The sequence below is a fragment of the Python bivittatus genome, unplaced genomic scaffold (genome assembly GCF_059951505.1).
Source record: "Python bivittatus isolate LINGU-HERP-01145 unplaced genomic scaffold, Pbiv_v1 ctg000330_np1212, whole genome shotgun sequence".
Classification (NCBI taxonomy): Eukaryota; Metazoa; Chordata; class Lepidosauria; order Squamata; family Pythonidae; genus Python; species Python bivittatus.
Window position 1 is genome coordinate 26,480,643 of NW_028277058.1, and position 21,858 is coordinate 26,502,500.

The following is a 21,858-nucleotide window of genomic DNA, read 5'->3' on the forward strand; positions in this document are numbered from 1 at the left end:
GTCCACATTGAAAGGTTCCCCTCAGGTTGGCAGGGGGCAGCAGCAGATTCTGCCAGCACCAGTGATGTCACAGGCAGCCCACCAGGCAGTCAGAGACCCTGCCTATTCCTCCCAACCATAACTGATGTCAGGAATGGGCTCCAGAATGACCAAACCACATCCAGCCCCAGACCTCTTCACTCATAGCCTAGCAGCACCCCACATTCCAGTTGGCCTCCCTGGTGCCTCCGTGGTCCTGGTCCAGACTCAGTCCAACCTCTGACCTCTGCTGTTGGGGCAAATCTTTGGCTTCTGCAGCTGTGATGGCCATCACCTCTTCCAATCCACAACTCCCCAACTCACCTGCGCTATTATCATGGTCGCCATCTCCGCCTCCACCTCCAAGCTGGCCTCCAACTCCAGCACCACATCACCGTCAGGAAGCTGGCAGTGTCAGGGTTCTGAGGGCTACCGGGGCTTTGCAAAGAGGCCAGTAAATATAAAACCACTGCCCTCTGCCCTCTAAAGGATGGTAAAGAACCACCCAGCACTGCAAATCACAAAATAAATTAACAAACAATATAAAAATGCCAATCATAGGCCACCCCCCACAAATTCCTCATCTTCTTCTGGTCACCATAGTAGTCCTGCACCATTTTGAATAGTTAATCCTTTATTCCAGATTCGTTAGGCAAGATAGAGCGCTGCTAGTCGGAAAGGGTGACTAAATAACAGTATGGTACCACCCATGTGGATCCTGCTAATCAGTACAGGTATAGCTTGAATCACTTATGTATATTGGATATGTTGATTCTAATATTTCAAAAATACGCTCCAATGTGCCTGTGTTTAGCTGAAATTGGACCACTGAATCAGCATGGAATCTTCCCTGAATTTGCAACTGAGAGTCATCTGCAGCTCAAAGGAATAACTTGTGTGTTAACCAACAACTGTAGAAAATTTAGATTTCACTGGGGAGCAAAGATAAATGTCTGTTACCCTAGAAGAAGTAGGCGTGTAATTTAATTAGAAGGTAAATTGATGTACTGTATAGGGAAACTTGGCTCTGTAGCTTATACTACCTTGGCAACAAGTTTCATCTCACAAATTGATTATGGATTTTCTTCAAAATTACTTTTTTTTTCCTATTTATTTCAGCTGCATGATTATTCAGCATGAATTATGCAGATGATTCTCCATCCAAAGCAAAACCAACCCATGTGAGCTCTGCTTAGTCATAGGGGTGCAGATTTTTCTTTTCTTTTTAAAAACGTAGTCTAAATTTAGGTACATGGAAACTTTTTTTTTTTTTTACATATGACTGCATGAATATGCATGCATGCATGCACCCACACACACAATAACCAGGTATTTCTAAACGTTTCTAAACAACTTGCCACTATATCTACAAACATAACCATTCAGGAAGATGATTTGTACTATTTAGCTATGACAACCACATGTACAATAGATGCATTTCACTGCTGCTTCTCATCTTATACTATCTTTTTTAATGAATACCATAAAGTGAGAGTAAAATTGAGCCATGTCAGGATGGAAATGTTAACAATCAGCCTGCACTGCAGGAAATGATTGTGCAAGCCAAGAATGAACAATACCACCTGAGTTCAATTAAGACTCCAGGCAGGAAAATGGGTTTTAGAAACTGCACCCAGACACAAAAATGGTAATAAAATATGTCTCAGTGTTACTAAGTAACTCCCTATGATAGATGTAAAATATCATATGGGTGACAGAGCATATGGGTGAGGGTGTACATGTTCCATAATGATGCACTTTCTTGTAGGCCAGTGTTGTCCAAACTTGGCCACTTTAAGATGAGTGGACTTCAACTCCCGAATTCCCCAGCCAGCATGGCTGGCTGGGGAATTCTGGGACTTGAAGTCCACTCATCTTAAAGTGGCCAAGTTTGGACAACACTTTTGTAGGCTATAGAGTCACCATTCGCAAAACCAGTTCCAGAGTTAAATGAGTTGGTTTTCTGATAAAGTAAGGACACCCCCCGCCCGAGTCCCCCAGTTTTGGGATTATCCATACAACTAAGGTTCAGCTGCATTGTCCCTGTGAAAAACATTGATGGGCTCACCGCTGTAGCTTTTGTTGTTCTCTTAGCTGATTTTTCAGTACCACAATATTTGTGATATTATAATATCACAATGAAAATACTTACTGGTGACAGTTATTAATTCCATATTCTTTCCAATGCTGCTTTCCAAATACTTTTTTCTCCAGCTGAGAATCTGTATTGTGATTTTTCTCCCATCAAACAAAATGTATGTGTTTTTCTAGTTCAAAAATGCATCTTCTCTGTTGTGTCCCATCCCTTGATACACTATTTTATTATTTATCTACTCACACTACTGTTTCTCTGCATTTTCCAATATATTATCATTTGCAAATTTAATACTGTTTATTTTCCCCCTGTAAATCATTTATGTGGCTGAACATGAAGATTGCAAATGTTGATTTCTCTGAACTGCACTCATCATTCCAACAGTTTCTGTTTACCATTAATATTAACTTGCAACCATTCCAAAATTAAATTGGCCAAATGAGAATTGATGCAGATTTTGTATTTTGTCACTTTCTCCATGCCTTGGCTTCACTGTCTTTATTAACTTCTATTTATTTCCTCAATAAATGTCACACTAAGGACAAAGGACAAGATCCAGCCTAAAGAACAATCTAATACCCTCCTATGTACAGAAGCCAACCAGAGAGACAGTAGAATATATTTTAAGCATAAATGATGGGACAATGTATTTTAGGAAGTTTACAGATAGGCACAGACATATATCTATTTTCTAATCTTTATTTCTTGCCTTCTATCATCTAATGCCTGAGTCAGATATCTCCTTTTGCCTAATAATAGGACCAGCCCTAGTCACATGTGAGCATCCATTCAAGCCAGCTGGGATAATATTACCTTGCTATAATGAAGCACAAGGAAGCTTCTTTCATCTATGGCCAGCAGTGCTGCCTTCTTGCCCAAATATTCAGTGGGTTAGTGGACCGATACATAGAGGAGGCCAACTATGTAGAGATGATAGACAGAGAAAGTACCCATGACTGAATGATGATACGGGCCAAAATGTTTATTTAGGGACATTTACTTATTACAGGGAATAATAAAATGTTACAGAATGTACTGCAACTGTTAGTCAATTTTAAAGAAGTTCCAACATTCTCCCTTTCTTCTGCTGACTTTCCCCTTTGTAGCTGAACTGGTGTGCTTCATTCACTGAGCATTTCCCAGTGGCCTTTGAAGGAGAATTCCAAAGATTTTTTGAAAGTGTGTCCTTTTACTGACCTGGGCCTGATACTTTTCTCATGGACACATATTATTCCTATTCACTACATAACAATCAGCAGCCTGAAAATTAACATATTAATATATAGGACAATGCAAATCTGTTTAGATGTAGCATTGCCTCCTCATTTGTCTCTCCTTTCAGTTGAATGTCACCACTCCAGTACCTTTCCTAGCAAAATGAAATGACAGAGGACCATATCTCACTGTAATATGAACTCTGTTCAGGCAATCCAGTCTACCTCCACTTCAGCCCTACAGCCTCATGAAATACAGGGATAGCACTAGTCTGCTACCTTGCAAATATAAGGCCTACAACAAGAATATCTATGTGAAGTTCTTTGACCAATGAAAAGATGATTATTTGTATACGGAAAAGGAACTGTGTACTTCCCCTCAGAGAAATGTGTGAATTCCCTCCAGAGCAGCTATATTTGTGCAGAGAGCATGAATGCACATTGTTAATCATGCTTAACTCTTATTGTTTCTATACAACATGAAAAGCTGCTCCAAGAAGAGAAGAACAAATCTGTCTATTTTGGCTTCATTCTATCTTCTTTGGCCAACTACAACTTTTTGGGCCATGTTTCTATATCGGTTTACACAATTTACACTAATACCAGTGTACTTTAATGGCAAGACATTTGACTTGGATTAGGGATAGTCAGGTTGAAGTTTCCCCTTGACCTCAGAATTCACTGAATATTTTCAGCCAGTTATCCTATCTCAGCTCAGTTTGTTATGAGAAAAAAAAAAAGAAAAGAGGAATTATCATGCAAGCAGGTTGAAGAAAGACAGGGTATAAATGTCATAATAAATAAATACATTTGGTCTATACAATTTTTTGTAATGAATTTTCAGGTACCCTGTTCTTTATATAGGTAGGTGTTGATGTCAAAGGAGAGATTGTGGAAAGGTAGGAAGAGAACTTTCAATGTGCAAATATCTGGGAAAGCAAAAGAAAAAAATGGACCCTAATGAGAGAGAAAAATCTCTAAAAAGAAAAAGCAGACACTGGGAGACACACCCACAGAGGAACCAGACACTAAGGCTTGCCTTCCCTGTACTGATGGGAAGGGCAGGACAGGCTCTGTGGTGGCTCGAGTCCAGACTGAGCACAAATCTGCCCCAATCTCATACCAGTCTTGGCTGGAATTTATTAAGTCAGCTTCAGGAACAACCAGGAGCAGCCCAGGAGACAAACCTACAGTACAGAATGGCTTTTAGTCTGGGTTTTGATGTGTGTGTGTGTGTGTGTGTGTGTGTGTGTTTGTGTTTTGCTTGTTTGTGTTTTGGGATTAATTTTCTATTTAGAGTTCTGTGTAATCTAAATCCTTCTTTGGTTGGGTTTATAAAACTAATAAAAAATGAGTACATTTGGCTATAATGTTAAACCATTCCCATCAGAGCCAGGGAATTAGTCTTCTTTCTGATTACCAAGCAGCTAGTTATAGTACATAATGTGTAGAAGCAGTATGATCAAGGTATTAATCATCCTTTGCACTGGACAGACTTAAGAGTCTGATTTGGCTTTATCTGCAGAATTTCCTATTAAAGGAAATGTTACTGTAGGGTTGACTTGATTCTTTTCGTATTGTCTTAAATGTATATTTTCTAAATGATAGATGGCTGTTGCAGTTGATTCACAAATATTCCCTATTTTTTCTTAATTGTGCTTGAGTTAGGCCTAATTTTATTGCCAGGGTGTTCTCTCTTTCTCTCCCACCCCCACCATATTTAAATAAAGACAGAAAGGAAATGTTTTTCAGGAATGAAATTTCCCAAAGTTGGTGGGATGGGAGGGTGGGGGACTCGGAACTTGAGATTCTGGTGCCCTCTAGTGTATTACTGATCTTATGTTATTTTTCAGATCAGTTCCTCAGGCATGTAAAAGTTAGATAAGCTAAATGTTTATTCTTTATTTGAGCCCCTGTTGGTCATTATTTGATGTAGCTGGCACAAATCTACAACTTTATGACAACTTCCCAAGTTCAGTGAATACCATTCTAACCAAGTATCAGTATGCAGAGATCAGTATTCTGCTAGTGTTATTAATAGAGGACAAATAAGACTTTTTTTCTCTTGAGAACTATCACTGTGTTGTTGCAAAACATATAAGGCTTGATGGAAATAGTGTGCTCACTTTTTGGGGGGTAGGAGGGAAAGGGAACAAGTTCTAGGCTTAATGGCATAATGTAGCCTTTAAATGGGTTTTCTCATCAAAATGCCTATCATTTTGTTATTCAGTTTAGTTTGTTGCATTTTGCAAAATGCATTTTGAACTCCTTACTAATGCTAAACTACTTTGGTGTTGATTAACCAGTGGATTTAACTCTAATCTTAAGTACCAAAAGTCCTTCCCTCAAACAGCTAACAAGGCTCCTCAATTAAGGTTTTAGCATATCTGAAAATCATGTTAGATTTTATCCAATCATTATTATTTATTATTTTAAAATGAATCAAAATAAGGTTTGCCAAATATTTTGTTTTTGGCTAAACAAGTACCATAGTCACAGCAGAGTCAATCACAGTGAACCTAAATATAAATTTGAGCAGCATGAACAGAAAACGATCTTTTTAAAAAAATGTCATGAACTATGAATTATGTTAGGAAGATGCACATATGCAAAAATACACAATATGAATTCTATTAGGACGAAACACTTATAGAAAAATCTGTATACTGGTGAAAATGACGAAGAATCATGGGAAATTGCTTGTTAAGATGTACATATCAGGAAAAAGTTCAAATGTCAACACTAGAACTCTGCTTGAACATATACATATAGTCCTCATTTAGCGACCACAATTGGGACCAGCAACTTGGTGGTTAAGCAAAATAGTCACTAAGAGAAAAATCATGTGACCATTTACAATCTTTCTTCAGCTTTCCTTTGCTTTACAGCATCAGAAGGATATGATCTCAAACTGTCACCTGAGCCCAAATGGCGAGGAAGATTTACAGAACTCAACTCATAAGGAAGCCAGGTAAGAGGGCAAATCTTATAGCCCATTTTCCCCACTCTCTTGCCCTTTAGAATGCTTACCCTGAAGCTGGGATACTTAGCAAGAAAACAATTTTTTTATTTACATTAATTGGAGAGGAAGGGATTAAAGAGAGTAAGCAGGCACACAATAGGGAATGCATTGAAAGGAATGCAGTAGCGCCAGCTGTTTACCTAGCACACTCACTACAAGCTGCTTAGGAAGCAAGCAAAAGCTTTTAGTGTGAAATTGATTAGTGTCCTGTCAATTTCAGGCAACAGCTGCCAGCAACTAATTAAGGTCACAGAGCTTAGCTTGTTAACTTGCAGTTAGCACTTTTAGGGCCCCACTGCACTGCAGAGAAAAGCAACTCAGGAAGATTAACAATCTCTTCACTCTGTGAGTGGGGGAAAAGGGGGGAAAAAAAAAAACAGGACAGGCACAGGAAACACCTACTAACTGACTGTAATGGTGAACTTACATCACATTAGCTGGATCCTGATATTCTCAACCACATAAAATGTCCTCAAGATGGCAGCATGCTATGGGCCACTCTTGATAAACTTTTTGAGAAAGAGACTGTAGCTCTGTGTTCATTCTAGATGAAGAGTTAGCCACATGGCATTCTTATGCATCAAACTTCTGCTGGCCTCCAAAAGGCACAATAACTCTTCAAATTATTTCTTTTGCCCACTGTCTTTTGAGATTTTGGTGGTCTCACATGAATTCTCATAAGATTTCAGCACTCTCAGGGCTACACTGGCATCTATCATGAGTGGTCACAAGAAGGTAAGATCTTGCAAGAGCTCAGAATGAGATTGCCAAACTTAGCACTATTGGGTGATCTTGTAAAATGTAGGATAATTTGACCTGGACATGGGAATGAAAGGATGGCCAGCCTTGCTGTTCTAAGGGAGTGCATGCAGAGCTACTGAAAGTACTTGACATATTGGAAGAGGGAGTATTTCATTGGGCTTGAAGACAAGAAAACAAATTGTCATGGCATTTAGGTCTATACTCTTAACAAAAACAATGAAGACTTTCATAATTTCATTTGACATTAATATTCCAGCACTGACTATAAATGCCTTTTCCTCTCCAAAGAGTAACTATAAGCTTAAAGAGTTTTCAGTCTGAGCTGAGCTTTACAATGAGATAAAGATGAAATAACCAATTCTATTAACTCATTTGTAGTCATAGTTGGCTGTACATGGCTGCAGTTATATTCAGAACAATTTTTTTAACTTATTATACTTAAGATGTTAAAAATATTTTAAAAGCTTGTAGAACATAAGAATAACTATTATGTAAAGTCCTTTGCCCAAAACAATGTATTCCAAGGCTTAATAGAAGTAGTGGTATTGGGGGGCGCCAATATAAAAGCCCAGAATTAGGAAGAAAAATGACAATCTACCAGATTTCCAAATATTCTGCTTTCCTACTAAAGAGACAATGAAAAAGAAAGTTTTGAAGATCACACTACCATTACATTATCCCACTTTTTTTCTACCATCTCCTCTTTCAAAGGAAATGGCCAACACATAAATCAAATAAATTGTTCTGCTTGAAGCAAGAGCTAAGTCATTTTTTTTTCCTAAAATCAGACTCAACTCTTTCTCAATATAATGCATGAATGTACAGAAAATTCTACCTGAATCTTTCTTTGCTACTTTTAAAAATCTTCATTCTTAAAGCAGCTCTAAAATTCATATTATCCCCATGATGCAGCCTTCAGCCTGTATTTGAGCTATGATTAAGACTTCTATGCTGTTCCCCTACCACCACCACCCATACTTGAAAAAGAAAACAAAACAGTTTTTTCCTTGTAAATCAGTCCATTTGCAGAATCCTTCAAAAGTCTAGATATCCCTATTGCCTACATATGTATTAAATACATGAATTTCTTTTGTTATTGTGATCTTCTTTTCTCAAAATGATTTGAAAGTTCATAATGCGCTAATTAAAGAAATGGAATAACTTGGAGACTGGTCAGCAGGAAGAGAAACTATTTATATTACCAGTTATTTCTGAAAGCTTTTAATGAATTGTGTCTAAGTAACGTATGTTGTAATAGGGATCAATATTTGCAGATGCAGATTTGGAGATGTATGCAAGGTCTCAGATCATACAGAAAGGCATGAAGTCAGGATACATTCCCAGCTCTTTATATGTTTGCAGCCCTTACACCAGGGGTTCTCAAACTTTATGGTACTATGATCCTCTAAAATGATAAATGAATTTCTGGGACACTTCCCCCCATCAAGCTAATTATTTCATTTGGGTTGGGGGTAAGCAAGAAATAAATATACTATTCACTTTTAATAATGGAATTTTAATCTATACATCATGGGGATTCTCAAACTTTGTGTTACTGCAATTGCCCACTGGGCCTTGCATAGAGGCAAGGTAATGGTGATTCCTCTCTGACACTTATTAAAACGCCAACTTTAAGCAATCAAATTAATGTCTAAATAAGACTTTCAATCTGACCCCCTTTCTATCATCATCATCATCATCATCATCATCATCATCATCATCATCATCATCATCATCATCTTACGAATGGGTTGCCTATTACTAAAAATGGAGGACAGCGCACAATGTTTTCATGAACCGCTGAAGTCACACATTTTTAATATAAAGCCTGTTTTCAGTAGTTCATGAAAACATTGCTCGGCTTCAGTGGTTCATCGGCTCAAGGAAAGAGAACACCATCTGCCATTTTTAATAATATGCAGCCCTTTTGTAAGTACGAGTTCCAACTTACATACAAATTCGAGTTAAAGACAGACTTAGAAACAGATCTCGTTCTTAACCTGGGGACTGCCTGTACTGGGTAATCTACAATTAGATTCGCATCAAAGACTGGTGGCAACTTAATAATTCAAGTCCTAACCAAGGACCTAAGAATTATTAAGGTAGCATCTGAGGATATAGGTAGTTCCAAGCAGGATTTTTTTGTTTTTGTTTTTGTTCTTTTGGTAAAATTAGGGCATCCATTAAATTCAAAATTTCCAAATATTGAAGGAGTCCTTTAGGTATTGCTCCAAGGGCTCCAATCACAATTGGCATAACAGCAGATTTCTTTTTCCATGAGCATTCAACTTCTACCTGCAGGTCCCAGTATTTCATAATTTTTTACAATTGTTTTTCCTGAATCCTAGCAAGGTGACATTTACTGTTGTTTGTTACATGTTGAATTTTCACTTTCATGCCATTAGTAGGCAAAGCTTGTCCTTGAGCAGCTAAAATAAAGCCTTCAGTTTCTTTCTTTAACACTCCTAAAGTTAACCAACTCCACGTGGCATTTTTATTGGCTTTTCTTTCTATATCCTTCAAGTATTGACCATGCATTGGCTTGTTTTTCCAATTAACAAATCAGTTTTTGTTTATTTTCTATACCAAGCCTTCATCTTTATTGTTTTCAAAAGCTTTCCTTGACTGACTTCAATAAGAGTTCTTTGAATATAGTCATTCAAGCCATGTTTTTCTTTCTCCATACTTTGTTTCACCTGTAGGAGTCCTCTGCCCATTTCGGCTCTTGGCAAATTCAGCTGATCAATATCACTTTTTGGATGTAGAGTATGGCATATTGTCATTAGTTTCCTTGTTTTCCATCCAAGCTATCAAGTTCCATCTGTGTCCAGTCAACTATTCCTGCTGTATATTGTATAATGGGGACTGCCCAGGTATTGATTGCTTTGATGATGTTTCCACCATTTAGTTCTGATTTCAAAATTTTTCAAACTCATTCTTTCCATCCCTTTCCTGCAACTAAAGGTTAAATTTTATCTTCATTGTGTAAGGGAATGCCAGCAGCTGAAGCAAAATTTAAGAATCTTACATTTGTCAGACTATTTTATGTTTGCTTGTTTTAGAATTTTAATTGGATGGATTATGTTCCAAAGCAAAATTAAGTGGGGAGAACATAACACGTTATGAAAGAAGATGGCAAAGAAAGAAACCTTAAAAATTTCTGTACATTGAAAGCAGGCAGAATCTATCTATCTCAAATATGAAATGAAAACCAGAGTATCACTGTCTAACATGTCCTATCATTCCTGTTTTCCACAGACTTTTGAAAATAATGTGGTTCCTTTTAATAAAAGCTGGATAACATTTTGTGATTCCAGTCACTCTTAATTCTTTCCCTGCCTCCCCATTTCCTCCAGGGAGCCAAAGCATTTCTCAGAGAAAGAACAGCAATTTATGGCAGGGAGAAAAAGAGGCGCTCTATGAATATAGGCTAAGAGCTCTTGAGTCTAATCAAATGAAAGTGATGAGACCAGCTCATATTTTCACCCACTTGTGATTTGTACATATTTTATTATTTAATATATATTTTATTAATGTTGGGTAGAAAATAATTCTGCATTTATTTTTAACTGCATTTTTAAAATTCAATTTGATGAAAGAAAATTTGTTTTAGAAATACTTTCAAAAGAGAAAAAATGTTCAAAGAGTGAAATGGTATGTTCTTATAAACTTTCTTAGACAGCCAAGGGTTCTCTATCAATGTCCCATTTATATGTGTATAAATTTAATACATAACATCTCATAATGAAGAAGGCCAAAGTTTCTCTCTTGTTCCTACTATCTAACTCTACCTACCGTAAGTTTATATACCTCCTGCTTCCTCAAATAGCACAATACAGACTTTAGCAGACCAGTTGGCATAGAACAGAAATATTCTGACTCCTTACTTATTGTTTTAGGAGACTTTAACAGTACTAATCTTATTTACAAGTTGCCCAGATATATACAACATGTCAGTTGTCCTACTAGAGGCAAGAATACATTGGATCATTGTTACACTACATTAAAGGGAACCTACCGCTCTATACCACGTGCAGCAATTGGATTATCTGATCATTGTATGATCCATCTCATTTCCACCTACAGGCAGAGACTTAAAATAGCAAAGCCTATGATTAAACCAGTGAAGATATGGTCTGATAATGCTAAGTTAAACCTACAGGCCTACTTAGAGTGCACAGACTGGAATGTTTTTGAAGCTGCCTCGGCAGATCTGGATGAGTATACTCATGCTGTGACATCTTACATTAGCTTTTGGGAGGGCATGTGTGTGCCCCCCAAAAATATATATATGTATAATAACAATAAGCTGTGGTTCGCACCAAAGCTCAAACAGTTCCTTCGTGACAAGGAGGAGGCCTATAAGAATGGGGACAGGATTATGTATAATCGGACTAGAAATGTATTTATGAGAGAGATTAAGGCGGCAAAGAGAAATTACTCAGAAAAGCTGAAAAATCAGTTTTCGGCAAATGATCCTGCAACTGTGTGGAAAAGCCTGAAGAACATAATCGGCTATAACAACTCACCTCTCTTGACTGAAGAGAGTCGTCAATTGGCAGATGACCTCAATATGTTTTACTGCAGGTTTGAGGAGGAACAACTGCTATCTGCTGCTACCAATTGTATTTCAGATACATCATTAGCATCAAACGTCTCTACCCCTATTCCCAATTCCCTAGGTCCCTTACCTCTGGTGATCCTAGAAAAAGAAGTGTGAGATCTATTTCAAAAACAAAAGATTGGAAAAGCTCCAGGCCCAGATGGTGTGACCACCTCCTGTCTGAAAGTTTGTGCAGAACAACTGGCCCCTGTTTTCACACATATTTTTAATAAATCGCTGGAGATGTGTTATGTCCCTTCTTGCTTTAAAAGCTCTACAATCATTCCAGTTCCTAAGAAATCCTCCATCAGCGAGCTGAATGACTATAGACCTGTTGCACTGACATCTGTAGTTATGAAGACCTTTGAGAGGTTAGTGCTGGCTCACCTAAGAGCCATCATGGATCCCCTGTTAGATCCATTGCAGTTGCTTATCAAGGAAATAGGTCAGTAGATTATGCTGTTAACATGGCCTTACACTATATTCTGCAACACCTTGAACCTCCGGAGTCTTATGCACGAGTTCTTTTTGTGGACTTCAGCTCAGCATTTATAACTATTATTCCAGAAATCCTTTACAACAAACTGATCCAGCTTACTGTGCCTGACCATACCTGTAGGTGGATAATCAGCTTTCTAACAGATAGGAAATAACATGTGGGGTTAGGCAAAACTATATCCAGTACCCGGTTAATCAGTACAGGGGACCCTCAGGTATGTGTGCTCTCCCAGTTGCTTTTCTCCCTCTACACCAATGACTGCACCTCAAAAGGCTCTTTTGTCAAAGTTCTGAAATTTGCAGATGATACATCTATCATTGGTCTTATTTGAAATGGAGATGAGTCAGCATACAGACAGGAGGTTCAACAACTGGTCTTGTGGTATTGTCATAACAACTTGGAACGGAATACACTCAAAACTGTGGAGATGATTGTAGATTTTAAGAAGAGCCCTTCTAATTCCCCTCTCCTTACTATACTCGACAGCCCAGTATCAGTAGTAGAGTCCTTCAAGTTCTTGGGTTCTATAATCTCCCAAGACCTGAAATGGATGCTTAACATCATCAAAAAGGCACAACAAAGGATATTCTTCCTCTGTCAACTTAGGAAGTTTAAATTATCTCAGGAGCTTTTGGTACAGTTTTATAGCGGAACAATTGAGTCTGTTATCTGTTCCTCTATAACTGTTTGGTTTGACTTCGCAACCAAACAGGACAGAAACAGACTCCAATGGTTAGTTAAGTCTGCAGAAAGAATAATTGCAATCTGCTTGCCTTCTATAGAAGATCTGTATACTGTGAGGGTCAAAAGGAGGGCAGAGAAGATATCTGCAGATCCCTCTCATCCTGGACATAAATTGTTTCAACTTCTTCCCTCAGGACGGCGCTACAGAGCACCATATGCTAAAACATCTAGGCACCGGAACAGTTTTTTCCCTCATGCCATTGCTCTCCTGAGGACCTAATTGCAGCATGACAAACTAGTTGACATTGCATGATAAGATATGACTGCCAAGATGTGACTGATAATGCTCTGTTAAATGTGAATATATGCTAGACAATAGCTTCTCCTTTTAAAAATGAATATATGTTAGTCAATAGCCATAGTATTATTCTTCCTCCAATTCTCCTCTTCTGATTGCATAGTTTTAGTATATAATGTTATTACTTTTTATTATTATTTCCTGATGCTATGCAAACACATTGAGAGTTTTTTGCATCGAAGTCAAATTCCTTGTATGTCTCATACTTGGCCAATAAAGTAATCAATCAATCAATCAATCAATCTATCTATCTATCTATCTATCTATCTATCTATCTATCTATCTATCTATCTATCTATCTATCTATCTGATTTTAACAGTGGAAACATTAACAGAATTTCTTGGCCAGTTTTAGAGCCTGAGCAAGTTCACATCAGGTATTGATGATTCCTGAAAAAATTATTATGCCAATGAGGGCTTCAAAGGTGACAACAGCACTCTAAATTAGGTGTAGAAATACTAGCAATCTACTTGGCAAGTTAGAATGGAATTGCAAGAAAAATAGCATCTTTGGGAAAATAAACATTTTCCCAAATGGAGGGCGGAATAAGTACTGTATGGTAAGACTTCTACCAAAAAAAAAAAAAATCAAAAGAAGTTACACTTCTTTAATATTATCCTTTTACCTGTATTATATTATTCCTTTGAACTCAACATGTACATTGTTTACCATGGTTATGAGACAAGTGGCTACACATAAAGAATATCAGTAACGTTGTTCTTTCCTGTGGTGTCTTTCTTTGGTCATAGATTCCAACAACATGTTAGATTTCCTTTAGGATTAAATTGTAGTTTATGTTCCTGGGCTGTTAGAAAAAGAAACTTTTCAAAATCCAAATGAAACAAGAGTGCTAGTGAATTAATTGACATTTCCACTCTTCTTCTATCTATATCACAAGGAAGGTGGATGGGTACTATCCATGCATAGGGTTTATCAAAGTTTACTCCCAGAACATTGTAGCTTAGCATTGCATGTCTAATAGGTCTTTTGTTATTATAGAAGAGGATTCACACAAACATTTCAGCAACCCTAAACCAACTTCCATGTCTGAAAAATAATTTCAAGGACATCATAGTTGATAAATTGCTCTATGGAATTCATCTTGAAGTCTGCTGAGGGCTGAGTTGTTTTCCTTCTCTTCTTCTAAAATGTTGTTGTTTTTTAAATATGACACTGCTGAATATTAAAAAAAATTAGATGCATAAAGGTGATAAAAATATCACATATATCACAGTGTTGCCTATGAACACCAAACGGCCATGGCAGGGGAATGTTTTCTTTGGATATGGTGGGTTGAGGGAGATATGTGGCATTTTCTTCAGATATTTATCAGTTGTCAAAAATAAATTGATTGAATGGAAGGAGGACCTTAACAAGAGAAATGGAACTGTCTGTCAAGGAAAGCCCAGCTAGATTTAGCCTTCAAGTATTTGCTTATTTGTTTGTTTGAAAAATGTATATGGTTCCCTATATTATATACAACAACTCAAGGTGGCTAACAAACACACAAATAATTAAAAAAAAACAAGATTAAAAATATAATACACCATCAGTGTCATAACAGTATCCTCTCAAAAAACTAAAAAAAATAATAATGCTGGGTTCACTTCCTATCATGCCCAGTACTTGAGGGAAAAGCCAGGTCTTAATGGTCTTCCAGAAGACAAAAAAGTTAGGGGCGATCCATATCTCGAGGGAGGCTGTACATAGGGTAGGGGCAGCTATGGAAAAGGCTCACTTCCCTAGTTTCCACCAGATGACAATATTTAATAGTGGGGGCTTGGAGCACACCCACCTTATCCAATCTAGTGAGATGAGTAGATATCCTCAGAGAGAGGTGGTCCCTCAAATAACCTGGCTTTAAAGAAGAGAGTACACCTTGAAATGTACCCAGAAAGAAACAGGGAGCTAGCGCAACTCATGCAGCAGTGGTATAACATGGGGAACCATGAGGAGCCCAAAACTGCATATGCTGCTGCTTTCTAGACCAGTTGAAGCTTCATGTGGTCTTGATGTCAGTCCCTTATAGACTACATTGCACTAGTCCAGGGTTCCTCAATCTTGGCAATCTTAAGATGGGTGGACTTCAACTCCCAGAATTCCCCTTGCTGGCTGGGGAATTCTGGAAGTTGAAGTCCACCCATCTTGAGGAACCCTGCACTAGTCCAAATGAGAAGTGACTAGGGCAAAAGGGACCCAAGAGCAGGGCCTTGGGACTGTGTCTATGCACTTAACTGATTTGCTTCTAGACTTTGGTTTTAACATTAATTTTTATTTTACACCTACTTTCAGTAGCATACAGTATATGGTCAAAAAGTGGTGCAGAAATTCAGTGAATAAACAAAGCAAGAAAGAAATTGTGGGTAGGTTAGAATTAGAGCAATTGTCGCTCTGGATCTTCTACCTGTGTATTCTTTTGTTATGGCATGTCTCAAAAATGAGTCTAAGGCCTAAAAGACTTAGGTAGGGGCTAATGGGATTATTGAACTACTTCCTTTGCTGTAAATCTTTTTCACTAATGTTAGGCTTATGGAACTTGTGTCATTAGATATTTTGTCCAGGTTAATTTGCCTGTGGAAGCAGCAGCACTTTGTAGGTTCAGCTGCTTGAACCTAATTAATCTCCTGAATCCCAAAGTATTACCCTGCATGTTTACTGAATGTACAAAGACTAGAATTTGTTCGTGAATCTCAACAAATTCTACTCTTTGTACATTTTTAGTCTATGAACTAAACTTTTAAACTTTTAAAGGTATTACGTATATTTGTGTTCAGACCCAATTAAGGTTTCTCTGATTATCTCACGTTTAAAACTCTTCCCTAACACAATGCATCTTATGAGCGACCACAGATAATCAATCATGAAGAAAATGCTTCCATTAAAATGGAAAAAGAAAAAAAGAAAGAAAAACTGAAAACACCAAATAAAGTCCTGCTCACATACAAAGTTAATTAACCAACATCATGAGAGAACATGGTGGGCTTAATTGACCAAAATTAGAAGATTGCATTAATATGGTAGAACAAAAGCCAGAGCAACAGGGTCACCTAAGTATGGTAGATAAAATGCATTTTTTGTTTTCCTACCACCACTCAGCTTGATGCAAAAGGGTTTTTTTGTTTTTTGTTTTTGTTGGGTTTTTTGTTTTGTTTTGTCTTTTGACATTTCATGCAGAGGAGAGCAGAACTGTAGTGAAATTCTCATGAGGGGGAAAGAGTGTTCTTGTGCCTATTTGATTATCAGGACACCAATGACTCTGCGGCAATATGGAAATCTGTGCGATAGAAACAACAGCATTGGCAGAAGCCCCTTCCACTGTCTCCAGCAATAAAGTAATCTCAAAAATACCATTAAAACTCAAAAGACATTCAAGTACCTGAAAATGAGGAAGGAAAAAGAGAAGCCAGTTTGTTTGCCTGCACTGCAGAGGAAGAAAACGTTTAAAAAATTGCAAGGCAAATTTTGACAGAGCATTAAAATAAATCTGTGGCTTGCATTAGAATGGAGGACCATGACAAGTAGGGACAAAGAAAGAGCAACCCACTGCTCTGATTCTTTCTTTTCCCATTACTAGCCATCAGATGATAGGCTGAAATATAGGATGAATTCCACCAGGGTTCAAGTACTAGAAAATGCATGGCTACAAAATCGAACCATACACATTTTTGAGCAAAGAGAAAAAGTGTTAGTTTAGGTATTCTTAGCTGAGGTAGAAAGATATTGTCAACCCTTAGAGAGGAAATAGGAGCATTTCCGTTTTTGAAAAAGTTTTGAAACAGAATAGCTGTTCTATTATGGAAAATATTATTATTGTTTGTTTTTATTAGACAAGTATATACACAGGGTGATCTTGGCGAAGATGGATACAAAAACCAACAACAACAAAGTCTAGAAATATGTATAAAATGAGGACCCTTCTGCATTATTCTAGACAGTTTGCCAAATGTTTTACACTGGGATAATGTGAACTGAGGAAATGTAGCTTGGGTTAATTACAGGTCAATTCACAATAACAGATTTTTTTTTCTAAAGGAAAAAAAAAGAATGTATTAATTTCAAATTTTATGGAAGTCTGACCCTGCCAAAATCACTTCAGCACTTCAGCTAATTCATTAATTCAGATAAAACCTATTTTGGCAGTACTCTTAGCTGTTTTGTGTGGAAAAAGTACTTACACAGACATTATATGATGAATATTAGCCCTGTGTGAATCATGTTTAGTTGGATTTGCATGGTTTATTCAGTTCAGATTGTTGAATCTATCTGATTCAAATTGCAGTTTAGTTTGGAAAATCAATCCAATTAATTTCAGATATTCAGATCCATTTCTGTCAAATAATCTGAACTGAGTTAATTCATTTCATTCAAATGAATTCAAGCACAAAAAACATGTTCATGAGCAAAAGCTGTCCAAATCAGTTTGAATCAATCTGAAAATTTAATCAAAGTTCCTTTGACTTATGCATTGAATATATATATATATATATATATATATATATATATATATATTCAATGCATAAGTCAAAGGAACTTTGTGATATATATATCGCTAAGGAACATGGTCAACAGTGGCTAGAATTTTAGATTTTGTTTACTCTTTGCCACCTACAGAGTTTCCCCAGCTCCAGATCCCAGTTTGTCAGTACAGCTACATACTGCCCTCATCAATTATGTAACTTCTCATTATTTTCAACAGGAAAACAAAGAAATAAGGTTCATAAACTTGTTGGTGCATAAACTATTAAAGAACCCCTCAACATACAGAGTGTGAGAAAGGTCCTATCCACTTACAGGACATCAGAAATAGAATCAAAATTAAATGCAAATGAAATCATCTCTACCTAGTTTCTGCCTGAAAACATCAAATGCAAAAGAGCCTCCCATCTCTCTGGGTAATTAGTGTCACTGCTAGAAGATTTTTCTAACATGCAATTGGAATTGCTATTCTTGTAAGTCAAATCCATTATTGTGTCCTGCATTCCTGGACAATAGAAAACAGTTTTTGATAGTCTTCTGTTTCAGATATTTGAAGAGTGCTATCATATCTCTCCTAGGTCTTTTGTTCTCAGGATTCCTTCAATCTCTTTCTGTGGGACTTATTTTCTAGACTCTTGATCGTTCTTGTGCCCTTCTCTAAACCTATTCCAGTTTTTCTGAATCCTCCTTAAAATATGGTCCCCAGAACTGGACAAAGTACTCAAGATAGAGTATGACGAAAGCAGAGTAGAGTGAAATTATTATTTGTTATGATTTGAAAATTATACTTCTGTTGATGCAGCCTAAAATTGTATTTGCCTTTTTAACACCCACATCACAATACTGACTCAGTTTTAGTTTGCAGTAAGCTACTGTTCTGAAATCTTTTCCCTAAACCCTGTTACCAAGTCAGCTATCCCCCATCCTACACATTTATGTATGTTTTTCCCCGAACTGAAAAACTATGCATTTGATAATGCTGAATTTCAGTATGTTACATTCAGCCCATTTTCCTAACCTATGAATATCATTTTGAATATTATTGCCATTTTCTAGAATATTATCTATCCCATATAATTTTGTGTCACTTGTAAATTTCATAATCATTCCTTTCACTTCTTATTCTAAGTCATTAATACAAATATTGAAATATAGAGAACCCATGACTGAACATGATCGCATTTCACTTGATACCTCTTTCCAGTTTATTAAGGTATCATTGATTAACATTGCTTGAGTATGATTTTTCAAGCAGCTATGTATTTATTTAATTGCTATGCAATTCAGCCCACATTTAATTAGTTTCCTGTCCAGAATGGTATGGAGTACTATGTCAAATACTTTGCTGAAATCGAGATATGTTATGTCTATTGCATTCCTAAAATCTATTACTTGATTAAAAATAAGAAAATAAGATTAAGCTGGCAAGATGCATTTCTGTCTTAAATCTACAGTTTGTTACAGTAGATCAACTACAGTTAGTCCATCAATAATTTAAGTTCCATTTATTTTGGTGGATCTAGTAAATTCTGACTTTTACCCATGTAAAATAATGGGACTTATTCTTTTCCAATGATTTCAGTTATGTTGATAAGAACTTTGATGAAACATGGACAAACTTTTAAATTGGGCATACAATGACTGTTTCTATTAGATCTCTAAAATGTGGCCAGACATACTGTACCCTTTTACCAATCACTTGTGCCCATCACTATTTACATATGCTGTGTGATTGTGGACTATTTTTCTTGATACTCTATTGATGGAGAAGACAGGATTCTTTTTTAAAAAATATAATTTTATTAGAGTTTACAAATACAAAGATAAAAGATTAATACAAACTAAGAAAAATATAAAAAATAAAGAAAAAAAGAAATGTGAAGAGATGGGGGGGGGGGGAAGGAAAAAGGAAATGAAAAAGAAGATATATAAAAGACTATTCTCCCCTCCCTCCAGACAAGTATAGACAATTTCAGTAACTTAATACCTTCTCTAGTATTTCAATAAAAAAAAAAAAAATTATTATTCTCGTATCTCATCCCTTATCAATAATCAAATCGTAAAAAGTCGTTATTCAATCCTAATCAGCAAAAGTCTGTTAAGAGCTTCCAGAGGAAGTAGCCTATATATTTTAACCTTAATCAAAAAAATCAATTTTGTAATCCAATTTATCACTTTCTCTAGGAAGTAAAGCAAAAAAAATCTCTCCCCACTTATAAACAGATCCTTAAAATCTTGTCATTCAGTCCTGTAAAAAAAATCCCATTAATAGCTAACAGAAACCACAACATACAGTATATTTTAACACTGGCCAGATAAGTTCATTTTGTAAACCTTTTGCTTACTTTTAGAGAGCTTGATCTTTAATCCTGTCAAATAACGTCCCACAAATTGAAGACAGGATTCTGAACAGGTGGCTCCTAGTTCAACTCAAATCTTTTTCAGATAAAAAGCTGTAAAGTACCAAAATATAAGTGAAATTACACCCTCAAGAGAAATTGCAATGCCTTGACACTACCTTGACATTACATTCACAGTTGAAATAATTTTTGTTGTGAAACCCTGGTGAGTGGACTCTGTTAACATTTCCATTAGTAACCTCAACAACTTACAACAAATACTTGTATACTGGAACATAAATGCATTAACAACCTACTTAGTGTAGTGTCTGTAACATGATAAACAATGTGACCTTCTTTTAAGCCAGTTTGTTCCACAAAATTGGCTTCTATATTCAGCATATTGGCATAATGTTAGCATCTGCACAAAAACAATTGGCACATTACGGAAATATATCTCTCACATTTTATGGCATTTGTTGCAGCATATTCAGCTGTATTGAACCAGACTACAGTCGTGTTTATAGTGTGCCAGATCAATAGCAAAGGCACTAATTACCAGAAAATATAAGAATTTCTCAGCTTAACCCAGCCACAACTTAATTTACACTGATTTTAATATTATGCACAAACCCTTAGACAGTTGGCACTGTAGCATCTTTTATATTAAAAAAGGCAACTATTGCCTCCATTTCAAAAACAAGAATGCTAGAGAAGCTTCAGTAAGCAGCTCATAGGGATTACTTTATAACATGTACTTAGGAGACAGTACGTCTTCTTTAAAATTATGCTAGTGATATCAAACTTTCAAAGATACACATACTTTCATCAACCCATGCTTTTGCTGCAGTTATCATCAGCAAAGTCACAACTTGCATGATTTTAGCCTTTCTTGTAGTTCCTGAACATGATAGAAGGAAGAGAGAGAGTGAGAAAAAGAGAGAGTAAATAGATAGATGATATAGATATAGATAGATAGTGAACTTAAAATCCTACTACATATTAAGAAAATTTGCAGTCAGTATAGTAAGCATATTATGATTACCTATCTTTTGTATTTGTTCATATATGAACATCTGTGCGACTGGATGGTTAGATAGATCAGTGATAAATGTAGCCAAGAACTATATTTAACAATTTATAGTAGACTACAAAGTGGTAAAGGCACATTGCACGTGTAATCAGGGATTTATTTTGGGGGTGGGGCTTACATGGAGATACACATTCATTTTATCCCCATAAAATGGGGTTAGCAACCTCTGGGTTAGGTTGGTCTGAGAGAGTCAGTGACTACTCCAGAGTCATTTAGTGACTTTCTGTGGCTGAGGGTAGACTTGAACCTGAATCTGTCCCATCCTAATGCAACATCTTAACAGTACACCACACTGCTGGGAAGGTGGAAGTTTGAAAATCTCTCTCTCTCTCTCTCTCTCTCTCTCTCTCTCTCTCTCTCTCTCTCTTTCCCTCTCCCTCTCCCTCTCCCTCTCCCTCTCCCTCTCCCTCTCCCTCTCCCTCTCCCTCTCCCTCTCTCCCTCTCTCTCTCTCTCTCTCTCTCTCTCTCCATAATATGTCTATTTTAAGGCTGCCACAACAGGCTGTATCTGTTTTCCACCTAAAAATTATGGGAAGCTGTTCAGATCAGAAGGGGTTCTAAGGGCAGCAAAAGGGATAACTGAGGAACATATGGCAGTAGGGCCGTAACTCTCCCATAACCTGAGGCAGGGAAAGAAATGACTGAGGTATGTTCTGATCTGATTCTGGAGGACCATAGAAATAACAGTTCAGCA

The 21,858-nt window shown here is 36.9% G+C and overlaps 1 long non-coding RNA gene across 3 annotated transcripts in view; it reads left to right on the plus strand.

The window, feature by feature from the left end:
- The window catches only part of LOC112541001 (uncharacterized), a 176,797-nt gene that overhangs the window by 61,664 nt on the left and 93,275 nt on the right, over positions 1-21,858 (plus strand). For 2 of the 3 annotated variants that reach the window (XR_015796323.1, XR_015796324.1), the window contains exon 5: positions 6,216-6,298. This is a non-coding gene — a long non-coding RNA (uncharacterized LOC112541001). Of the gene's footprint in view, positions 1-6,215; positions 6,299-9,813; positions 10,473-21,858 lie in introns of those variants that run through there. The other variant, XR_003085038.1, reaches the window with a different exon arrangement.